Source organism: Falco rusticolus, chromosome 1, assembly GCF_015220075.1.
Source record: "Falco rusticolus isolate bFalRus1 chromosome 1, bFalRus1.pri, whole genome shotgun sequence".
Lineage (NCBI taxonomy): Eukaryota > Metazoa > Chordata > Aves > Falconiformes > Falconidae > Falco > Falco rusticolus.
Window position 1 is genome coordinate 82,961,152 of NC_051187.1, and position 21,116 is coordinate 82,982,267.

The window sequence follows — 21,116 nt, forward strand, 5'->3', positions numbered from 1 at the left end:
TGAGAAGGAGCGGCAGCTTCAAGCCTGGTGGAGGCTCGTCAACTTCACCCACGATCAGGTCCTCAATGCAGTCATCGCCCATGTCCTGACTGTGGCAGAGGCTCACATCGAAAAGGTCTACCCCATCGTGGCCCTGGGGGTTAACACAAATGGGTCCGTGGTCTACCCTCTGGACCACCGCATGTGGGCGAGGGTGTCTGATGGGAAGTGGCAATCGGTAGATTTGGAAGCCTGCATTTTGGAAAGAGGGCTAGGATTCATTTGTGAAGATGATGCCCTTAAGGCGAGTGATGTTTGCTTTGACACCAAAGAAGGGGTCTGTCACTTTGAGATCAATCCCCAGAGCAGTAATCAAACCGTGTTGGTGTACGTAGGGAAAGGGTGCGTGTGCTTTAGAACGATGTGTAAATACGTGCAAATTAATGAAGCTTATAATCAGACCGTGTTTAATGACTCAAATATGTGCGCTTGCAATGTAGCTGTTATTAGAGGTTGTGATTTTGTGTATAAGCCGCCTGTGTTTACTAGCCAATTGCTCATTAGAAACTATACCTTGTATCGTAGTATAACCCCGACCCCCATAGGTATGGATTTGTCACTTGTAAAAGAAATGTTAGAGCATGTGACTTTACAGCAGCTGTTAGAAAATGCTAAGGCAGAAGCTAAAAAGATCCTGATAACTGTACATCATGATGGTAATGTTATAAAACAGGTAATGGAACGAATTAAGAGGGTGGGAGAACACCACTGGTGGGAAGTTTTCTTTGGCTGGTCGCCCACGGCCACCGGCATCTTCAACACGCTGCTGCACCCCGTTGTAGTTCTACTGCTAATACAAATCTGTGTGTGCTTTGCCATGGTAGTGACTTGTTACTGGTTGAGGCAGGTGAAGCTCTGCATTGACAACCAGGTGAAAGACCTGGGGTTGGCCAAGCGCCTCCTACCATAGTCAAGGGCAAGACTGGGTTGGCCTCTGTGTTTGCCACCAAGAAGAACTTTGAGCTCCGCTGTTGGCTGCAACCCAGTAGGCGTTGAGCAGTGGAGACACATGCCATACCAGACCTTGATGGGAGGGATGGCCTCCTCTCTGATAAGAGGGCCATCCAGGAGGAAGGGCAGGCCAAGAAGCCTGTGGTTGGCATGAACCACAGGATGGTTGAGGTTGGAAGGGACTTCCTGAGGTGATCTAGTCTAGCCCATTCTCTGCTCAAGCAGGTCATCTAGAGCAGACTGCCCAGGCGTCCAGCTGGGTTTTGACTATCTCCACAGATGGAGACTCCACAACCTTTCTGGGCAAACTTGTTGCAGTGTTTGACCACCCTCACAGTAAAAAAGCAAGAGTTAGCATAAATTGCTTGTATTTCAATCTCCCATCCCCAAATGCTAATGTGAAGAAGCTGCTCCTGTGTGATTTAAGACTTCCTTAAGCAGAGGAGAAAGGTATAAGGAAAGCCAAGGACAGTGTCTTTGGAAGGAAAGGGAAGGGGACATAGTGCCTGAGCTTGGAAAAGCACCCACTGAAGATAGTAGAGGTGTTACCAGCCTCAAAGACTTGGAAAGCACATTTGGAAAGAGGATAAAAGATGAGCAGAATGAACGACCCTGTGTTCACCTTTGACTTAAAGGAGCTGAATCCACATGGACCTTTGCAGCAGCTATCTCCAGGTTCCCAAGACTCCCAGGACATCTGGCCAACTGATTGGTGAAATCTTGTTTTTGGAGCCTGGACATCTCCGCTTTGCTTTGCTTAGTTGTGCATGTATTGAATAAAATCTGTCTGTTAGAGAATCAACTGTCTATTCAATCGCCACCTGCTCAGCTGCTCAGCTGCTTGTAACTTTCGCTGCCCTGGTAGAGAGAAATTCTGGTAAAAAGCAAAGGTGTGGGTTTTTTTTTTCCCCCTTTTGTAGGACAAAATCCCTCAGTTGCTTTTGTCTGTAGAATATTTGCTGAAACACAAAGATTTCTGCCTTAGGCTGAGGAGTGGGGCTCTGAGCTGGTGCACAAACCTGCTCCCCTCTTTCCTTATGCCTCTCCCGACTTGCATCACCCCCCTGCCTCTAAATCCAGAAGCAACCTTAAAATTTACATAGTGGATCTCAAAAAATTTAAAAACATGGGCAATTAGAAAACCTACATTATCTACCTCATCTGTAGTTTATGTGTCTGCTCTCAGAGGCACTGCTCTCTCCGGGAATGGGGTTGGGGCGGGGGGGGTTTGCAGAAGCAAAAAGCCTTTTGCAATCCAGGCTGAAATAAAAAGATTGAAGAACTGGCTTTTAACCCAGCACGAACTGCTGGGCTAGCTCGAGGAATGAGTTAAACCCCCCCCTTCCCACAGTCCCTGGGCTGGGAAGGGCAAAGAATCAGCATAGCATATTGCCACAGCATAACTTTTTGTAAAGAAAAGCAAAACTTCAATATATGGGTTTGGAAAAGACACTTCTCCTTAAGAAGCACACATTATAAGTGAGCTCATGAAAATGTGAAAAGTAGATCAGTCTAAAACCACAGAAAACCTTTTTCCCCTTCCAAGCACCAGGAAAATGCCCCTTTCACCCTTGGGATGGGAGGCTAAACTCTCCCCCCAGCCCTTCCACCTGTCTGGGAAAGGGCTGGTGCCTGCTCCCTTCATTTTGCCCATAACAAAGCCTCACAGAACACACATGGTTATTCTGGTTAAAGCACCTTACTTGCTAACACCTTAAACCTGTCATGAGAATTAATTTCCCTATAAATAGTGACCCTTTTATACAAAGCCTTTATCCCTCTAACCTTCTTTGGGAGCCTGTAAGGGAAAAAGGAAGCACAGGAAATTCATATTATACACTTTTCAGTCCCAAACTTGCACCAGGACAGGTGTGAATTAGCCCCGGGATGATGGCATAGCCATAGGGAAAGGGGTTCTGACAGCTACACATGCGTTTTAGCTGAATGCAGCCCCTGCATGGCAGCTGGCTGCCGCAGCATCCTCCTCCGCAGCTGCAATGAGCTGCTGCCCTCTGCAGAGATGGCACACGCACGCACGTATGTTTGGGAAAATTGCAAAACTATAATATCCCTTCCCCCTTTTAGCATCATTTGTTTATCACTGCAAACCAAGGAGGGCTGTTTTTGCAGTAGCAGCAGTACCGCTGTGGCTGTGATAGGCTTTGGGTGCAGCCCGGCAGCATGACCTCAAGAGATTTTATTGCTTTTCCAGTTATTTCAGTAGATCCCATAAAAGATTTTACCCAAGCTCACCCGCTTTTCTGAGCCACACGGCAAGCTCAATTGGATTTATTCCCTGGTGGTTTTGTCCCTGTGCTCCGGAGTGGAGGGGAGCCTGCCTGTGCACAGCGTGCAGGCTGCAGCCTGTGGAAATCCTCAACCCATCTGCTTTCAGATCAAATTAACCCAACCTCCAGCTTTTCCTTGGTTCTAAGTACACGGAAGAGGCATTTTCAGCACTCGCCCAGTCTGGCTGCCTCTATTTTAGGCTGCAAAGATCGATGTGGGCAGGTCACTAGCCCCACTGGTCTAGTCCTGTGGCAGTAATTCAGATTAACTTTTGAGAAACCAGGGGCTAAAATGCTGCTGCGAAGCAGTTTTGACTTAAGTGGAACAAGTGATGTAAAACAAGCCCCGGTAGAACCCTGGACATGCTGGAGTCCTCTGGTGAGTCTAAAAAGAGCCCACAAGGGACAGGAAGGTACCAAACATACAATTTAACTCAAGGAGCCTGTTTTCCATGCAGACCACCTGCTTATCTCCCAGGACTGTGGGGATATTCTATCATTTCTCTTCGGTACCTCATGTGACAGACCTTTCCTGCTGCTGCAGAGGCTCCTGCCAGTTTTGGGACATGCTGTGCAACCACATGCAGGTGCCACAGCAGGTCCTCACTCCATGTGAGCAGGCACGGAGAGCGTCCATCTCCTCCAAAGCCACAGTGAGGGGCTACATGGGGATATCTGGATTGTGACTGCTTGGGGCCAGCTCCAGAGCCAGTCCTGGGGTAAAGACCTAACGGCTTCCCTGAACCTATACATCCCACATTGGCTTAAATGAAATGCAGAGGGAATTTCAGCCTCGGTTTTCCCCTGGCTAGGCTTGTGCTTGAGAGTGTTGTGCAGAAAAAGCTCAGGCTTTGATTTCCCAGTCCCAAACAGGTTAACATGATTATATTTTCATAAAAACATTCAAAAGAGTTTGGAATTCTTGGGGGACTTCTGTCTCTGAGGCTCTGAAAACTGTCAGGGTTCATTCTGCACCTCTTCAGGCATGGCCAGGCTGGCAGATTCCTGTCTCTGGGAGCTGCCTCCCTAAACCCATCATCAGCATTTTGGCCAGTGTCACTCTTGGGTGTGAACTTAGCCTTCCAGACTCAAGGCTTGGCTGCGGCTCTCCTTTTTCTACGTTTCCCCTCTCTCTCTTCTCTCCTTCCCACCTCTAATACTTACCCCCTTCCTCCATCAGGTGCTTTCTACCCTCCTCAACACCAGTTTTCTTGCTTCTTGAACATGACTGTCACTCAAGATCATCATTCAGGACTCCCTGCTTTGAGCAGGACATCACAAGGCTCTCTGCCTTCACCCAGCACCTACAAGGTACGTGCACATTCACTGAGAGGGGATTCCTCTGCCTTAGAACCCCTCCAGGCTGATGTCCTCCAAACCTCATGCATTTTGTAAGCCACTGTGCATCAGAGGAATCCTGTAATAGCAAAAGCAGCAGCAAGCAAATTGATAACCCTGGAGGGTTCAATCTCAAAGCAGCAGTGGACCGCCTGCTGCAGTGCTCTGGCTGCAACTCCTCCGTAAGTTACCTTTATGGTTGAGAACAAAAGTTTTACTCCTATCAGCCCTGCTTAGGGGCTAGGCAACCTGTTCCCCCGTTCCTCTTACTCCCAAGCATTTTACTCCACCCCAGAGCACACCAGGTGATTCACAGAGCAGCTGCATACTAGCCCCAACTATTTACAGTCTATAAAATTATTGTAGACATGACCCAGTAGAGCAGAGCAGTAAAAAGGGAAGAGCGAGAAAGCCCCAGGGACAGGGTGATACAACCAGTGATGTACTGCAGCTGCTGTATCCTGGTCGATCATGATTTATTACATATGGGCAGGATGGAAGAAATGAGTTTTAGGAGGCAGAATAAGGAAGAACATCAGAGGGTGCAATGACTAGAGTTGGTTTGAGAGCTAAAAAGCTGCGCAGCTCATCTGAGATGTGGGACAGAGTCTGGCTTGTGTTGATTTTTATTTTTTATTTCTTTGTAGAGTCCCACAGAAATTCTGTGATGTGCCAGCACTCAGCACGAGGGGAGATGCTTGATGTGTTCCTCACAGCAGCCTCAGGAAGTGATCTGATATACATCAGCCTGGCTGAAAAGGCGTTATGAATAACTCAGTAGGGAGTCAGTTTATTCTTAGGAGTGGTGAAATGACTGAAGTTATATCCCACAGAGGGAAACGCAGGACATTCTTATGGGCTCACTCCTTTTCTTCAAAAATAAAACACAATAGAAACAATTTCCAATTTTGAGAGAGATCTATCATTAGCACTACTGTTGAGTTTGGCAAAGCCAACACAAGACTGTAATTAAGAATTAGGCCTTCTACAGCATGGGGCAATCAAAACACCCTTGCTCCTTCAGCTGCTTTCAGCAGTTTCAGCAGTGGATAAGAATCACAGGTACCTGGAAAGAGAACAGAAAGACAGGAAGTTACTTGGAATAGTGCAGGCTAGAAGATACGAGGGGAAACCACCCCTCTTGAACTTTCAACTACATTTCCCTTTCTTCCTAGCATCTCTAGAAGTAATGTGAGGTTTTACTGCATCGAGGCACAGGAAGCTGGCGGCATCTGCATGAGTGATGGTGGCAATGGCATTTGACCCAATCTGCGAGCAGGAAGCAGCTGTAGGGCACATCCCTACAAGGTGAGCCATGGTGTGAATTTACGGCATGTGGAAATAGCACTCCCCAGGCTGGTACTGCAGGGTCTGCCCAGAGCCACTTCTCCCTCCATCAAACTGAGGTACGTTACTCACGCCAGTCCTGGGACAAGAGTACACATCTGGCCAGCAAAATCATGCCCTATTTTGCCTCTTGATTACTTGTTTGTGCAGCTGGACACAAATTTACAGGCCTGGCCCTCCCATCCCATCTGCCCAGATGGGTGCTGTCCCCTGTATGCCCATGGATGCTGCACTGGCCCACGCATGGTCCCCAACAGTGCAGAGAGAAAAGTCATGGCTGGAGCCACCTGCATTGTATGTATATCCCCCTTTCCACCCCTCAAACAGATGAAGGTTTATCCAGTATGATAACTGAAGTCCTAGCTGATACCAGCACAGTAAGAAAGGAAATCTGGAGTAAAAATTCCCTGTTATTGGCAATATGCAGTCAGTACTTTAATATAACCCTTTGTTTAGCCTTGTCATGCAATTCCAGGAAATTATTCTAGTATCATCTTTCCGAACGCATTCAAAGGACACAGACGGGCTTGCACGGATATATATTCTGCACTGAGCCAAAACATGACTGTCTTACAGAAAATACACTGTGTATACAAGGACTGACACAAATATTTTCAGAAACCCATATATGATCAGGCATTACTGAGGACAGAGGAAAGCAGCAGACTCACCTCACTGTCAGAGCCAAGTGTCTTTCAGTGGGGAAAGTGACGAGCCCCCATGGCTTATGCAGCAACTGCTCCCAAGGGAATCTTTACAGATTTCCTGAGGAAGAAAACAAACAGCAACTGCCATTAGATAGTTTAATGACTGCAGCATTTCCGCAGCCACCCTTAAACTGATTAAAGATCGTAAGTTTCAAACCTGGAGGTCTAACACAAGGCACCCAAATCTCTTTTTAGACAGTTCATTGGACCATCTTTCATTTTTAGTGCTACTGAGCAGCAGGTAGTCAGCTTTTCTCAAAACTAAACCTCCTTTTCAGATGCCTACAAGGGGACAGAGATGCTTATTTATTAAGTTTCAAGACTGCTTAGACAACACCAGCCTAGGCTTCCTTTTGCTGGTCTCTGAAGTCTCTTTATTTGTCAAATGCCACATGAGCACATTTTGAAGCAAAACCACTACAAATCCACCTCACTGGGAGGCTCCCATCACAGTATCCTTGCTTTCTATTAGCCAATGTAGCAGTAACACTACAAAGATGCCTGCTTGCCTATGTTTGCCTAAGCAAACAGCATCAGAATACGCTGTAAAACATTGCTAAAAAAAAGAAAAAACCCCGAACACTTATTTGCCTCGACAGCACATCCACCAATAAACAAGAAAGTGCTGCCACAAGAGCTGTGCTATGTCTGACCTCACTTCCTTCATGCTTGTTCATAAACGTGGCTGATAATCTTAACCCAGTTAGTTGCCAGAGCTAATACAGAGCAGTAAAATCATAACGAAAGATGACATAGCTATGAGACAAGTGGTGGAGAGCTGGTAAGGCTACACAGTGGAGGTTGAGATGGACACCAGCTTGTGAGTGTTGTCTCCACCTCCTTTCCTTCACCAGCTGGTGCTTCTTGGTGGTTTGAGTGTGGAGAGGAAAGACGAAAGGCAAGCTATGCACCAGCATACGTACCCCGTGCCCAGCGAGCCCCTGTCTGCAGCTGCACAGCAGCAGCATGCCAGCTCTGCTCAGCCTGGATGACCCAGCACCTTCACCGCAGGCACAGAGAGCAGCACTCCTAAGTGAGCATGGCTGGTGTGGGCCATCTGATGTCTTCATTTGCTGAGCTAGAAAAAAAAAAAAAAAAGAAAAAGAATAAAGAGAGATGTAAACAAACCAGAAGGCAGGCAGTGGAGCAGCTGGCATCACCTTCTCAGCCTGATTTGAAAGGGTTTTTTCTTAAAACACAGGTTCTTCCACACAATCCTCTCATTTTGAGGGCAATTCTAAGGAAATGAGTAAATCTGCTTGCTTAGGCTGTGAGTAAAGATACCCTCACAGAGTGACATGAAATGACTTAGCAGGGAAGAGAGACTCATCCCGAGAGCTTTCAAAACACATCACAGATCTGTAAGTGCTTGAACAGACACAAACACCAGCAGCACTAACTGCTGACCACTCACCTCCCAGACTCTGGGCTTTATACAAACCTGATGGGGTAGGGTTTATGTCCCATGTTGCTTTGTAGGATGCAACTTTGCTATCACAGTCTTGATTTCACATTGGCTTCTTGGGCATCCTCTTCCACCCTGAGCATGACAGCATGGAGCAGGGAAGGAGCTCACGTGTGAAGGAGTTGCTGATGCACGTTCAAATCTGGTGCCTTCCCAAGGGGCCCTAAGCCTCCTGGCCGAGGAACCTCAGTGCATGCACAGATGTTCCTGCTGAAGGTAAACCCAGGTGCCGTCTGAGAAAACCCCTGCGAGCTGAGTGCGTCCTGCATGGTCCCTTGATCCGGACTTGCATGAAGCTACAGCACCAAAATTTCTACTGACCTCTAAGCAGTGGGCAAAAGTCCAAACCTTGCAAGCTGCTGAGAAATCTCACATTTCAGTGGTCACACACCAGGTGACTCATGTGACTGGAGACACAAATGGTTTCCTGGTGCTGCAGCAACATGAGGAGTGCAAAGCAAGAGAGGGAGCATTACTGGGGTGAAGCTGAGCAAGGCAGAGTGATTTAATTAAAAAAGACCCCAGAGCTTCTCCTGTCATGCTCTTGAGGCAGACTTCATTTGCACAAAATCAAATGAATGTAAGTATACAGACTTCAGAGTTTTGATTAACGCTCCGAGAACCTGCATATCCCACCATGGTACGCCAGTGTGTTATTCACCTCTGACATATCACTGACACAGGGGAGCGAAGAGAAATAGAGATCATCATTTCTGCGGACTACAAATGGGAAGGTTTTGCCACTGTGGCTCAGAAATAGCATCAACAGTGACTGATATAGTGCAGTTCCAAAAGGAACATTTTTAGGGGAAAAAGCTTAGCTACGAGCAAGAGGTATCATAGTCAAAGTATTTTTCCTACGGCATGACATTATCGATAAATGTGGTTCAGCCTGTGGAGCTTGAATTTATAATGCAGGTGGTTTGGGAACACCTAGAACTTAGCTTTGGGGAAAACAACCGCATTTCAACTGTTTGTTACATTAGTGCTCAGAACATTGCTGTGAACAGTTTCACTGTTGATTCTAAGAAATCCTACTTAATTTTAAATGTTTCTTTTAAATCTCTCCTCCCTCCCACACACAGATATTTTCAGTTTTCCCCACAGCTCTCAGAAAAAAAAAACCCCAACAATGTACCAGTTCTTTCACACTCCCCTCACTGAGATTCTGGTTTTATTTCAAACTTTCATGCATCAAGTGAAGAAAAACCAAGGATCTGAGCCTGTCAATGCAAGAGCAACAGGTCTGTGACCTGAGGGTATCTTTTGGCCCAGTGGCAAGTATCAATCCTACAATGCGGCCCAACTGTGAGACAAGTGGTACCCAGCATATTGTGCAAGGTCGTCTCCTGTATGTGTCCAAGACCTGTAGAAATGTCACATGTCAGTCACTTGTGGAAATTGAAGGCACCCAGCCTTCCACCTTGGAGTAGGAGTGATTGTCAGCACACACCTAGCAGCAAAGCTGGACAGGCAGTTTGCTGTAGCTCTCTGAAATCAAAACAGAATTTTCTTAAAGTTAATAGGAATCAACGCCTAAACCTTTGCTCTGCCAGAAATAACTGGTTGAAAGAGCACTTTGTTGCCTTCCACTGTAAATTGAGCTCTTCGAAATAAAGGACAGTAGCTTATTTGGAGATGAGGAATGCTGCTGCTCTTTTTCCAAAGCTTTCTCACAGCAAGATTTATGGCACTGTACTTATTTATGGTTTCCTATTTATTCATTTTTTGTGACTCATTTTTTGTGGTACATCACCAGTTTATGGGTACAGTCAGGGAATGCTACAGCTGGTCAGAGTTAAAAGGATACTGTGCCTAGCTGCTCACCAACTCACCCTGACAATATAAGCAGGATAGGAAACAGGTACAGGTGGAAAGACACCAGCAGATCTGACAGGCCTCTAACCTCCTCCCCCTCAGGTCATTTCCACCAGTGGATGTGAAGAACCAGCAGCTATAACATGTTAAGGTTAAAAAAGCTGCAGCTGGAAGAGCTCATCTGGCACCATGTTCCTGGCAAGCTGTAAATCGCAGGAGAAGTTTGTGAAAAGGCTGGAAAGAGAATCCACATCTCCCAGTCCTCACTCTGGTGATTTCATCCTGGTGTTCTGGGTGATAAATGCAGCCATTAAGCACACTGTTAGCTTCCATGCTGTTGGATGGCAGTGCTGGCCAACAGCTCCACCCTGAAAAAAAAATAACTTAAACTGTAATAGTCCTCTAACCAGCTCAACCATTTTACAGTTACCTGATTCCACAGATCCATGCTAAAATAGAGATGCCACTCAGGGTGTTGCATTTAGGCGATTTACATTGACTTCAGCTGAATGCTTCTTAATCTTTATAAAAATACATTGGACAAGTTAGCAGGTTAGATATGACCAGGGTATATGTCTCATAGGCCAACGGTAGGGTTAACTTGCCAGCTGTTAGTGTTCCCAGTGTGCCTCGCTGAAACCACAGCCTGAGTTCAGGGCATGCAAGGCAGCTTCGGTGGTTCTCACCTCTTTGACAACATTTCAACAGAGAACCTTCCACCATGAAAACAACTTTTTGCTCGCTTCACAAGACGCAGAAAGAGACAGCCCATTTCAGTTGTGGCCTTTTTCAGGCAGACCTCACACTAGAATCTCACTACAATTTTTTCACATCCTGCAGCTAGTCATGAAACCAAAGTATAAAGTCATAAAAAGGAAAACAAACTATAAAAAAAAAGTGACACTATTTTGCAGAACAGCACACTTATGTCCCTCTTCATAGGACCTGAACACGACAGCTGCTTTCAGAGGTGAGTACCTAGGCTCCATGAAGTGTGTTAAGCAACTCTAGTGCTTTCAGGCATTTCTTTTTATTCCTGCTCCAGCAGAAGGGTGATCTTGCCTCCCTCTAATGTCAGCTGTCCTTACGGAGAGTTTGAGCTGAGCTGTTTGCTGGTGAATGGGAATAGTGGGTGCAGGGACACAAGGATGTCCCAAGGATCGTAACCTTCAGGAGAAAAGAGGGGAAACTGGCAGTGGCACTTGGCTTCAGGGGCACAATATGAGCAGGACAAATCTGCCAGAGTCCCTTTCTGCACCATCTGTACATGAAAAAAGAGACTTTGGAAGAATTAAATACTTGATCTGGGTAACCTGATGAACTAGGGACAGAGCTAAAACTGAAATGCAGGAGTCTTCATTAGAAGCTTAGTTTTTAACAGCAGTTTTAACCTTGTTTTTGTGCTCTGCTACATGGACACAGTTTTGACTTGCCTTTTTGATAACAGCAGTTCATTCATAAAGGCAAGCAGCACATGAGTTTACTGAAAGAGGAGACAGATCAAATTCAGTGCCGTTAGGCCTTCACAGAGGAGCCCTCATACCTGCATAGAACACCATCGACTCCAAGGGGTCTCCAGACAGATCTGCAAGTCCTTCTGCTCAGATGCGACAGAAAGATCTGTGACTTTGTTTCTCACATCAGAATTGTAATGTTTTGGTAGTTTTAATGGAAGGAACAGAATGAAGAGAATTAGCTGTTATTACAGACAGTGTGGATGCCTTTGCTACTAAGAAGTGAAAAAAGATATTTACAGTAAAGGGTAAATAAAGTCATCAGTCTCTGTGCCTGGTATTTTAAAATGCGAATGTGTAGATAACTATTGGCACAAATGTGAAAGACTAGGAACAATGCAATTGGGAAACACACAAACAACAATCATTATTTATGACCTTAGAAAATTGGATCTCACTTATCTAAATTAGAGTTCTAAGTCACTTCTGCTAGATGAGAATCTGCTATGTCACTTTTGCAGCATCTGCACAATAGATTTATCATTTTTTAATCAAAATGTGGCAAGAACACTTCTTTTGGGATCTTATCTTTCACGTTTGATACCAAGAAACTTTGTTTAGAGCTATTCTACATAGTTTGTGCAACCAGTTTCCAGTGGGTGGGTGAGGAGGGTATGAAGTTCAAGCAGAGATTTGGGAATGGTAACTGAAAAAACCAAAACCATCTCCTTGTTCTGCCTACTCATGCTTTTACCATATTTTCAGAGCTGTTCATCTCCTTCTCCTGACTTCCAAAAATGTAATTCTTATTTCAAAAGCAAGTAAATTGGCTCTTTAAGTCCCTTGAATTAGCCTGTTTCTTGCGTACAAGTACTACGTCACGGCCTTTTCATCTGCTGGAAGCTGGATTGCTTTCTTAGAACAACTTCCTAAGGGAAGGAGGCATACGTGACCACACGGAGTAAGAGTTCGCTGCTAATAACTGTGGAAGACGTATTTGTACATATTTGGTCATATTTGCACGGTCCTATTTGACAGGGTGGCAGAAATATCAGAGATCTTACAATGCCTAGTTTGCTAAATTAGGGTGTCCTGAGAGAAGAGAAAGTCATTCTTTGTCTTACATGGGAGACAAGCTGCAGTGCTGCCCATGTTATTCTCAAAGCAAAGAGGATATATAGGAGACAGTGCTTGAAAACTGCCCCAGTTACACTGTAGGACAATACAAGCAGCCTGCAGCTGGCAGCTCACAACAGCTCATAACTGTCAGCAACAGTTGGCATAAGTAAATTGATTGAACCTACTCTCTGCCCAAGCAAATAAGGAGAAAAGCAGTTATTAATTTTAATTAATTATAAATTGTGACAAGCAAGGGCTAAGGAAAGCCATGGAAGGAGTCTTTGGAAAGATATAGAAAGACATACAACTTCTGAGGGAAGAAAAGGAGCCACTGAAGAAAGCAGAGGCATTACTGACCTCAAACAAAAACCAGGAGAGATTAAAGGATGGGCACCAGAACAAGAACCCTATGTATACTTTGAACTTAAAGCTGAACCCCCATGGACCTCTGAGTTCAGATTCCTGAGACTCCTGACTAATGAAATGTTATTGGCACCTAACATGTTCCTGCTCAGCTTTGTTTAGTAGTAAACTTATCTAGTTAAGCTTGTCTGTCAGAGGATAGACTAAGTTACTGGACAGCTCAGATGCTAACTACTCAGATTTATAACTTAGCAGCAGCAGGAAGAAACCTAAATCCAAGATTGCAATCAACCACAAAACACAAGTCCTTAAAAAATAAAGCAGACTAAGTAATTTTCACGGCTTTTCAACACACAAAACTAAACCTAAGACAAATCAGACAGAATTCAAGGCTTCAGGACCCTGGTCTCTACTTCATTCCACACCAAAACAACCCACAACAGGAAGTTTCAGTTGGGCAGATTTACTGAGAGCAGCAGCTCAGCACAGGTGCCTCCACAAACAGATGAACCCAGTGAAAAGCTCTGTTTGAGTGGTGCAAACCAACAGCTTGATGCCTTTCAGATCCTACATCAAGGCTCAGAAAATTCTTTCTTGCAGCCTGAAGGCAATAAGAGATATACTAAATGGCGTCTTATGGAACTGCTTTTAAATGATCGCTTTTCAGAACTTACCTGTATTTACTCAGTCCAGCAGCCTTCAGTAAGACATCACACAGGCTCCAGATTCTCTGTGCAACCCCAGCTCCGCACAATGTGGGCAGACAACGCAATTCCCTTCTTTCTCTTGGGTGATGCACCTGCCTCAAGCCCTGTAGAGACAGATGTGTTTCCAGTGTCCATGGCTTACTGAAGGTCTCATCTGAGAGCCCTAGGAGCCACACAAATTCCAGTGGAAGCCCGAAAACAAGGAACACCAAACTGCTTTGAGAAGCCAACGTTAGCATGTGCAATCAGCTGAAAATCTGTCGGCAGCTCTACAGACACTGACAAAACCTGAGGAATGGCAGGTGCACAGATCTTTCTCAGGCTGTGTGCATGGCTAACCCCACTTCAGTATCCCAAAGCAGCAGTCCTGACCTGTTTAACATACAGATGTTAATAAAGCTGGTTCTGACGAGACTTTCGGCTGAGACTGCAACGACTGGGTATCAAAATGCCACTGTGGCATGGTTTGCCATCAGCCCCCAATATAACAATTTTCTAATAAAAACTTTATTTTCATGAGGTGCAATGGGCAGGTAATGAGTCCTTTAGAACTTTTTTATTGTGTCGTATGAGTCATCCAGAAATGTTCAATATTCTACAGTTATTGATTCACTTAGCTTAACCCCTTCAAGCAGAGGCGTGAAAGACACACACAGTAACTTGAGTTGATCCACACAAGAAAATCCAATGATTTAGTTCTGGCCATTAGATGAAAGCTCACCTTGTACCCAAAATGCACAAATTGCCAATGTTTGTAACAGAAAAGCCACTTACAGAGGAAAATTACATCAATTTGTCCAAGCGTACTGAACTATAAAAACAGCTCCCTAGAGAAAGATAAATAGAACAGTATTCTCTATTTTAAAAACACAACAAAAGGCAAACTGCAATGCAACTAGGCACAAGTCTATCAAATGCTGCTATCATGGGCAGTATCCACTCTATTTCAATTTGCATAACTGCTCACTGGAAAACATATCTTTGTTTCAAAGGTAGACTTCTTTTTATTAGTTAAGGACAGTATTCTAAGTGCATCTTCCTTGACTTAACAGTGAATTGCAGTCTTCTAGGCAGACAAAACCCAATCAAGTGCATGCTACAAAAAAAACCAAAAACCCACCCTAAAACCATTATAATGTGAAAAATTAAAAACATTACAACGTAAAATTAAAAATGGAGCTTTGTTCACCTTTTTCTTGGCTGACCACTACAATGGAAAAATTGGATTATCAGGAGCACAAGTCTGGTTGTCAAAGTAACTTCTATTGTGCCTCCTGGAGCCATCCTGAACCCTGTTGTGTCCTTGTCCTCAGTAGCATTTTGCAGTAACTGATGAATTGCACTAAAATATATCCTAGGGATAGTTTTAAATATTGCTTTTCATTGTTACAACAGCTGTTTTCATTCTTCAATATTGTAACGAGGTTGACAGAACTTAAGATTCTTTTTGTAAATTTATCACATCTTAGTTTTCTCTTCATAGCATTGTCTTTTCTATTTCTCATTGTCTTTCCATTTTTCACCTCTTTAACACTGTTGTCCCTCTGCAACAACGAATGCAGAGCTACAATAATCTCAGTGAAATCTCCTACCTCACTCTAAAACTTGTAGTGTTGTCAAGCCCAAGAATTGATTTCCCACACGAGAGAAGCATCTACACGTAAAGAGTTCACGACATTTGCCTTGATTTTAGAACCTTAAAGATTTGCTCTTGTCAGTTTTACGCCATGGTCACAAGATGACTATTAACATATACCACATGAAACAGGCAGGGCTCCCAAACAATAACCTGGCTGGGGAACGCAGCCCAGCACCATGAGCATGGTAACTAAACCTGCTTTAGCGCAGCTCTTGGCATTCACCTGCTGCTACACTAGCAAACAGCATGGGAGTTCAGCTCCAGCTTTGTCAGTATGATACAGCCAAGCACAGCACAACTTCACCTGCTTTCCTTAAGCCAAACAAGGCCAGAACATCCCGACCCACAAAAAGGATACAGCAGCTGCTGCTGAAGTCGGTCAGGAGCACAGCTACCTAACAATTCTGAAAACCCTGGGTAGCCACTTTAAAAACCCTGATCTGCTAACTTCAGCCTCAAACAACGTTAAAACCTGTACATATAAACACAGCCTTTTCCTTTATTTTCTGTATACCTAGTGGACTTTTAGGCAAATATATATGCCTTGGATAATGTATTTCTACATGGTCTTCCGACGAACTGCATGGAGACAAGTTCAGGAATAAACTGATGTATCTCTCACTTAAATCCTAGCAAGGCAGTGAGTTGTAAATGGTCTTCAGTTTGGTCTGGGCAACTGCAAGCTTCTTCTCAATAGCAACCACACACATCAACAGCCCTCTTTGCCAAGCGACATGTTATGTGCTCACAAAAAAATCTGCCCCTTGTCTTTTTAACTATGCCTCAAGACCATTTGCGACGCACAAAAATGGGAGATCTATGCTACTGCTGCCTGTGTGCAACCAATTTTATAAATATTAAGCTGAATTTGAGGTCTTCAGCTCTCATAATCACAAGGTATCTTTCCTGGCAACTAAGAAAAAAGATTAAAAATAGTTTATCTTACAGTTTGCAACCATGCCATCAGAAACTTTTCAGAGAATCAATCAAAAGCAGTAGCCTTGCAGAACTGCCATACTGGCCTTGTAATTTTTATGCCTTTATGTTTTAAACTTTTATGTTTAAATAAAGGTACCATTATCACAAATTCGGAGCAATTGTACAAATCTACTTTCTGTCATTAAGAAGTGGTTCACTGCAGAACCACCCAACTGCTGTTTGTCACAAAGGGACTGCTCCTTAATAAAAGGATATGGACAAAAATGTTTTAGAAATGTAAGACATGAAATTATTTATTTATTTTTTAATAAAAGACAAACATTCATGCCACATGATGAAGTCAACTAGTAATTTTCCCTGCAGCTTTTCCTTTATTTTTAGGCTAGTCCCCAAAAAAACTGTTAATGTTTGTCAACAGCCCATACTTTGGAGAAAAACCAGGTCTCTTGACTATCTGGACTGTAGACATTAATCCAGCCCACACCTATTTGCTAATGACCCAATAGCAATTTTCTCATGTGATTCTTAGCAGGTCTTATGGTTTGTCCTTGCCACAGTTTGCTCAGCTGTATTATGAAACCTACGGTGCCTGGTACTGCCACAGACATGCTGTGAGATTTCATGTTTTGTGAAGGCCACTGACATCCTAAGAAAAGACATAATATAGCAACTGCAAATCCTAACAGCAGTTCACGTATGTAAAAGGATGCACAAAGTGAAGCAGCACATGTATGGAGCTGCTGGCAATCAAAGGATGAATCTGATCCTACTGAAATGCTAAGAGCATTGCAAGTGACTTTAGCACAGCCAATTAACCTCAGATACTCATAAGGTCCCAATAAAGGAAGTGCAAAGATCCCTCAAAGACTTAACTCCATGTTCATGGGAAGCATGGAAGACTCTAACAGTTTCCTCTGGCTTCTGGGCTCAGAAATCCTTCAGACCAGACTGGTACCTCTTCAGTAATGGCCCCTCTTTCAGTGTCACCTCACAACAATGAGATTGCAAGGACTAGTCCTGAGCAGCATACCTTCTGAATGCATAGGTGATCCACGATGTGTTGGTGCTTACAGATGTTAACATCAGGTAAGGCTGTCACTAAAAGACACAGGGTCTCATATGGTAGATTAAAATAATTAGCTCTAGGGCTTTGGTAGTCTTGAGGGTGCGTTGTTTACATGAAGGTACGTGACCACACAGGGCTGAAAACAAGAGTGCAGTTCTTGATTTGCAAGTGTCTAGAAGCACCAAGAAGGATTAGAGCCCATTTCTAGTGGGCATAGTGCAAGCACAAACCTCACCCCCCTGACCTACTGCACTGATCTAAGGTGGCATTGACCACAGCAAAAGGATGCACTGAAAGGGAAAGCAGCCTGGGTGACAATGAACAATTACAGAAACATGAGGCTGCAGATATTAACCATGTGTATTTATAGATTTCTTAGTTCAAGCAAACATAATTATCCGCTCGCCAACACACCACCTACCCCACCTGTATCATTTGCTTTGTCCCATTACCCTTCCTAAACTCTTTAAGAAGTATTTCTTTTCAGAGGGAACTGGGTTGAGAAATGTACCTGTCAAAGTTGATTAGACAGAATGGGAAATGAGCATTCAAGTACCACACAGGCAGAAAGGGCAAAATTCCAGCAATGGAACAGGCAACATCTTCCTGTTTCATCATACTTCACTCGCGTGCCCAGGAAGAAAACATGAAAGACAGTCTAGACTTCCATGAATGTAGTACCTATAGGCTGTCCTTAAAAAAAAACCAAAACAGATACACACACAAAAAGAAGAGAGAAAAAATTATTGTTGTTGGGCTGTCAAGGCCAAAAAAAGCAGACCTTGGAGACAACTACTATCCTTAGTGATGATCCATGTTAGAATTAACATAGTTCCCAAAGGGAAAACTAGAAAAACAGGTGAAGTTTTCCATATTTTTTTTTCAAAGAAAGGAATAAAATATTTTTCATTCTTTTGACTACTAATTCTCAGCAGTCGTTATAGTATTTCTTGTGATTACTTTGACTCTTATTATGATTCAAGACCTTAAAGTCTAGGACACATAATAGGTGCCAAAAAGATTTTTTTTATCAATCAAAAAGCAAACCACGCACACATACACAGAAGTCAATCTGTATCACTTGTCAGTTTTGTATCACTATTAATTTATAGTAGTCATCTGAGATACTTGGGCATTTTAACAAAGGTCTGCTTTACAATCAGATTCAATGCAAGCAGACACCATGGAGCCCTAACAGAGAAGGAAGGCTGAGGTGGGAGGAGGTAAGAGAGGACGAGGCTGGAAATATAGCTTATGCCTCTGCCCAGAGAAATGGAACAAGGTAAGTTCATTTGAGATGCTAATGACTGGTTGTTATTTCCACACTGAAAACGTTTGAGAAACCTACCTGAAACCAGACAGCAGCATCACTGTCTGTCTTCAAGCACTGTATGCCAGGGAAATGCATGTGCCTGCGTACACATACGTTTATCCCTGACTGGGGGATCCTGGGTCTACTCTCAGCTCTGCTGCCTGCTTGTTAAACTTGGTCAACACCGTTAAACCTACATTCTCAAACGCAGGTACGTTTGTATTTAGGCACTGAAGCTTGAAAACTCTGGTTTCCCTTTCTGTCCATCTGATTTCTGCAACAGTATCATGGGAGAAATTAGTTACCTACTGCAAAGGGAAGAGCCAAAATTAATTCAACTGTTCCTCACTTTAATGTTCCTCACTTTCTATATTATCCTAAACAACATAACTGGCATAAACAGCATCACTCTAAATTACTGTTTTCTGTTAGGGCATGAACAATCTTGGTTTAAAAACCAAGCTTTTCAAGCCAAATGGTTTTGTAAGTGACTCCAGATGCCAACAGCTTGCTATTTAAGTATGAAATAAGTAGTAATTATCAGAGAAGGACACAATGCCTCCTTCCCACTTCAGTTGCATTTTACAAGTTACCTTTTACAAGTTACCTTTTGAAAAGCACTCAGTGAGTTATTGCCGATAAAACACTCCACCATAGTTTCTCACTGTGATGGCTGCTCCACACTCATGTAAGAGAGGGAATTGTGTAAGAGAGGGAAGTTTTCCTTTTTCTCATGGTGCTGTGGCCTCAGCAGACTGGTCCTGGTCAAAGTTAATAACAGTAGCTCAACTTTGCAGGGATCAGAGTACATGGGAACCTCAAGCCTGGTGAGCTGCAGCATGTAGAGAGCTATTTACAAGCCACCCCTGAGTACACATAGTCAAGACAGGTCAATCCAGCCAGCGAAGAGTCATGATCTTCACATTCCAGATGGCAAACACAAAAGGGGCAAAAAAGCATGCAGTTTTAATTCATAGCCACTAATTAAAGAAAGCGATACAGTTCCACAGGAAAGAAAAAAAAGTACAGCTTTAGATGTTTGCAAAGGCTGGAGAGGCAAGCCACAAGCCAAAACACTTGTGTCTTCTACTCCTCTTCAAAGAAATAGTCAGCGTATTTGCTGCATTACTGTTCCTTCTAAGTCAATGTTCTGTTTAAGTTGCACTTGGAGTTCTGCTTCATAATTCTATTTTTTTATGATGCCACCTTCTAAGTTTAAGATTAAGATTTAAGCTAATAATTTCATTCAAATCTAGTGTTTTAGTGAGTTGGTCTCACCCTTAGAAGTCCTCCCTCCACCATTAAGACAAGCCATGAATCACTGGAGAGTTATTAATTACCAAAACCCACTCAAACTTTACAAGGACCAGTGCAAGAAGTTTCTTAAACATACCCACTTTAACTCTTGTAAAAATGACTTCGCATTCTTATCTCCAAGGTGACTTACAAAAATGTCCGAGTCAATAGAAAAATCTGTTATTAGAGCAGATTTAGACCATAACAATAAATATATGCTTAAAACACAACATACTTTTTATTGGTATAATTTTCTGACTTGCATCTTCTGAGAGCCTTCAGAAGACACAGAAGCTACAAACTTCATATGAAGTGAAGTTAAAAGCTGTCTGACATAACAGTGACTAACACTGGTGAAGACAGACAACATCAAGTACCACCTGAATATCCAGGTGATATCAAATATACTTACAGTCTTGCTTATTCATTTAGTGTTTACAAAAATACTTCTCTAGGGATGTGTTTTATACAATTATTCTTTCAATATAGAGAATAAAGCCAGCCTAAATCAATAGACAATGAGAAGCAATCAAGAGGCAATGTGGAATACATTCTTAAAACAAGATCAACTTGATTGTTTTAATGTTCAAACACTGAAATACGGGGACATTGAGAAGGCAATGGGAACTGCAGGCTCTCTTAACAAGAAAGCTGAAGCAATTTAAACACATTTTTAAAAAAACAACAAAAACACAAGAGGTGGATTTTGAAATCTGGAACCAAAGAGGTTACCTAATAAGTCAGACTCTTACTGTCTGAACTGAAAGATACAATGATTTGCTTACTGCTTCTCGATTCTCAGTGATGACCTTAGAAGTGCACCCAGCATTTTTTTTTTTTTTTTATAAATTTTGAAATTGAAAGCAATTCAATAAAGCCATTAAAACACTGATGTGAGAAAGCTTAGGAACATTTTAATATTCTTGTCCTTGCATATTTTACTACTTGAGAAAAGTTAGAGGATGTCTTTTCAACTTTAAACCTTTGCTGTTTCCTCACTTTTGCTAGGTTAATTGTAGAGGAATCTTAGTGGCATCCATGTGGGAAAGGCCAAGGAAAAAAGTATTCCCTCAGGGCAGTATAAATGTGCTAGGAAAAATACTAACATTAATTAAAGCATCAGAAACCAGGTAATTTTAAAAAGCCTGCTCAGCCCAGGATTTTCTACCACTTGATTAAAAAGAAAATGCTCCCAGCTTTAGTCTATTATTAATTTTTCTTTCCCAATTCTTGAGGGCAAAGAAGACAGAAAGCAGAATAATGTGGTA

At 43.2% G+C, this 21,116-nt stretch overlaps 1 long non-coding RNA gene across 1 annotated transcript; it reads right to left on the minus strand.

The window, feature by feature from the left end:
• Positions 1-5,284: 5,284 nt before the first annotated feature.
• LOC119159307 lies at positions 5,285-7,738 on the minus strand. Its single transcript, XR_005108074.1, has 3 exons — positions 7,594-7,738; positions 6,635-6,728; positions 5,285-5,682 (listed from the first exon to the last, which is right to left on the minus strand). It is a non-coding gene; the product is annotated as an uncharacterized LOC119159307 (long non-coding RNA).
• Positions 7,739-21,116: the final 13,378 nt, after the last annotated feature.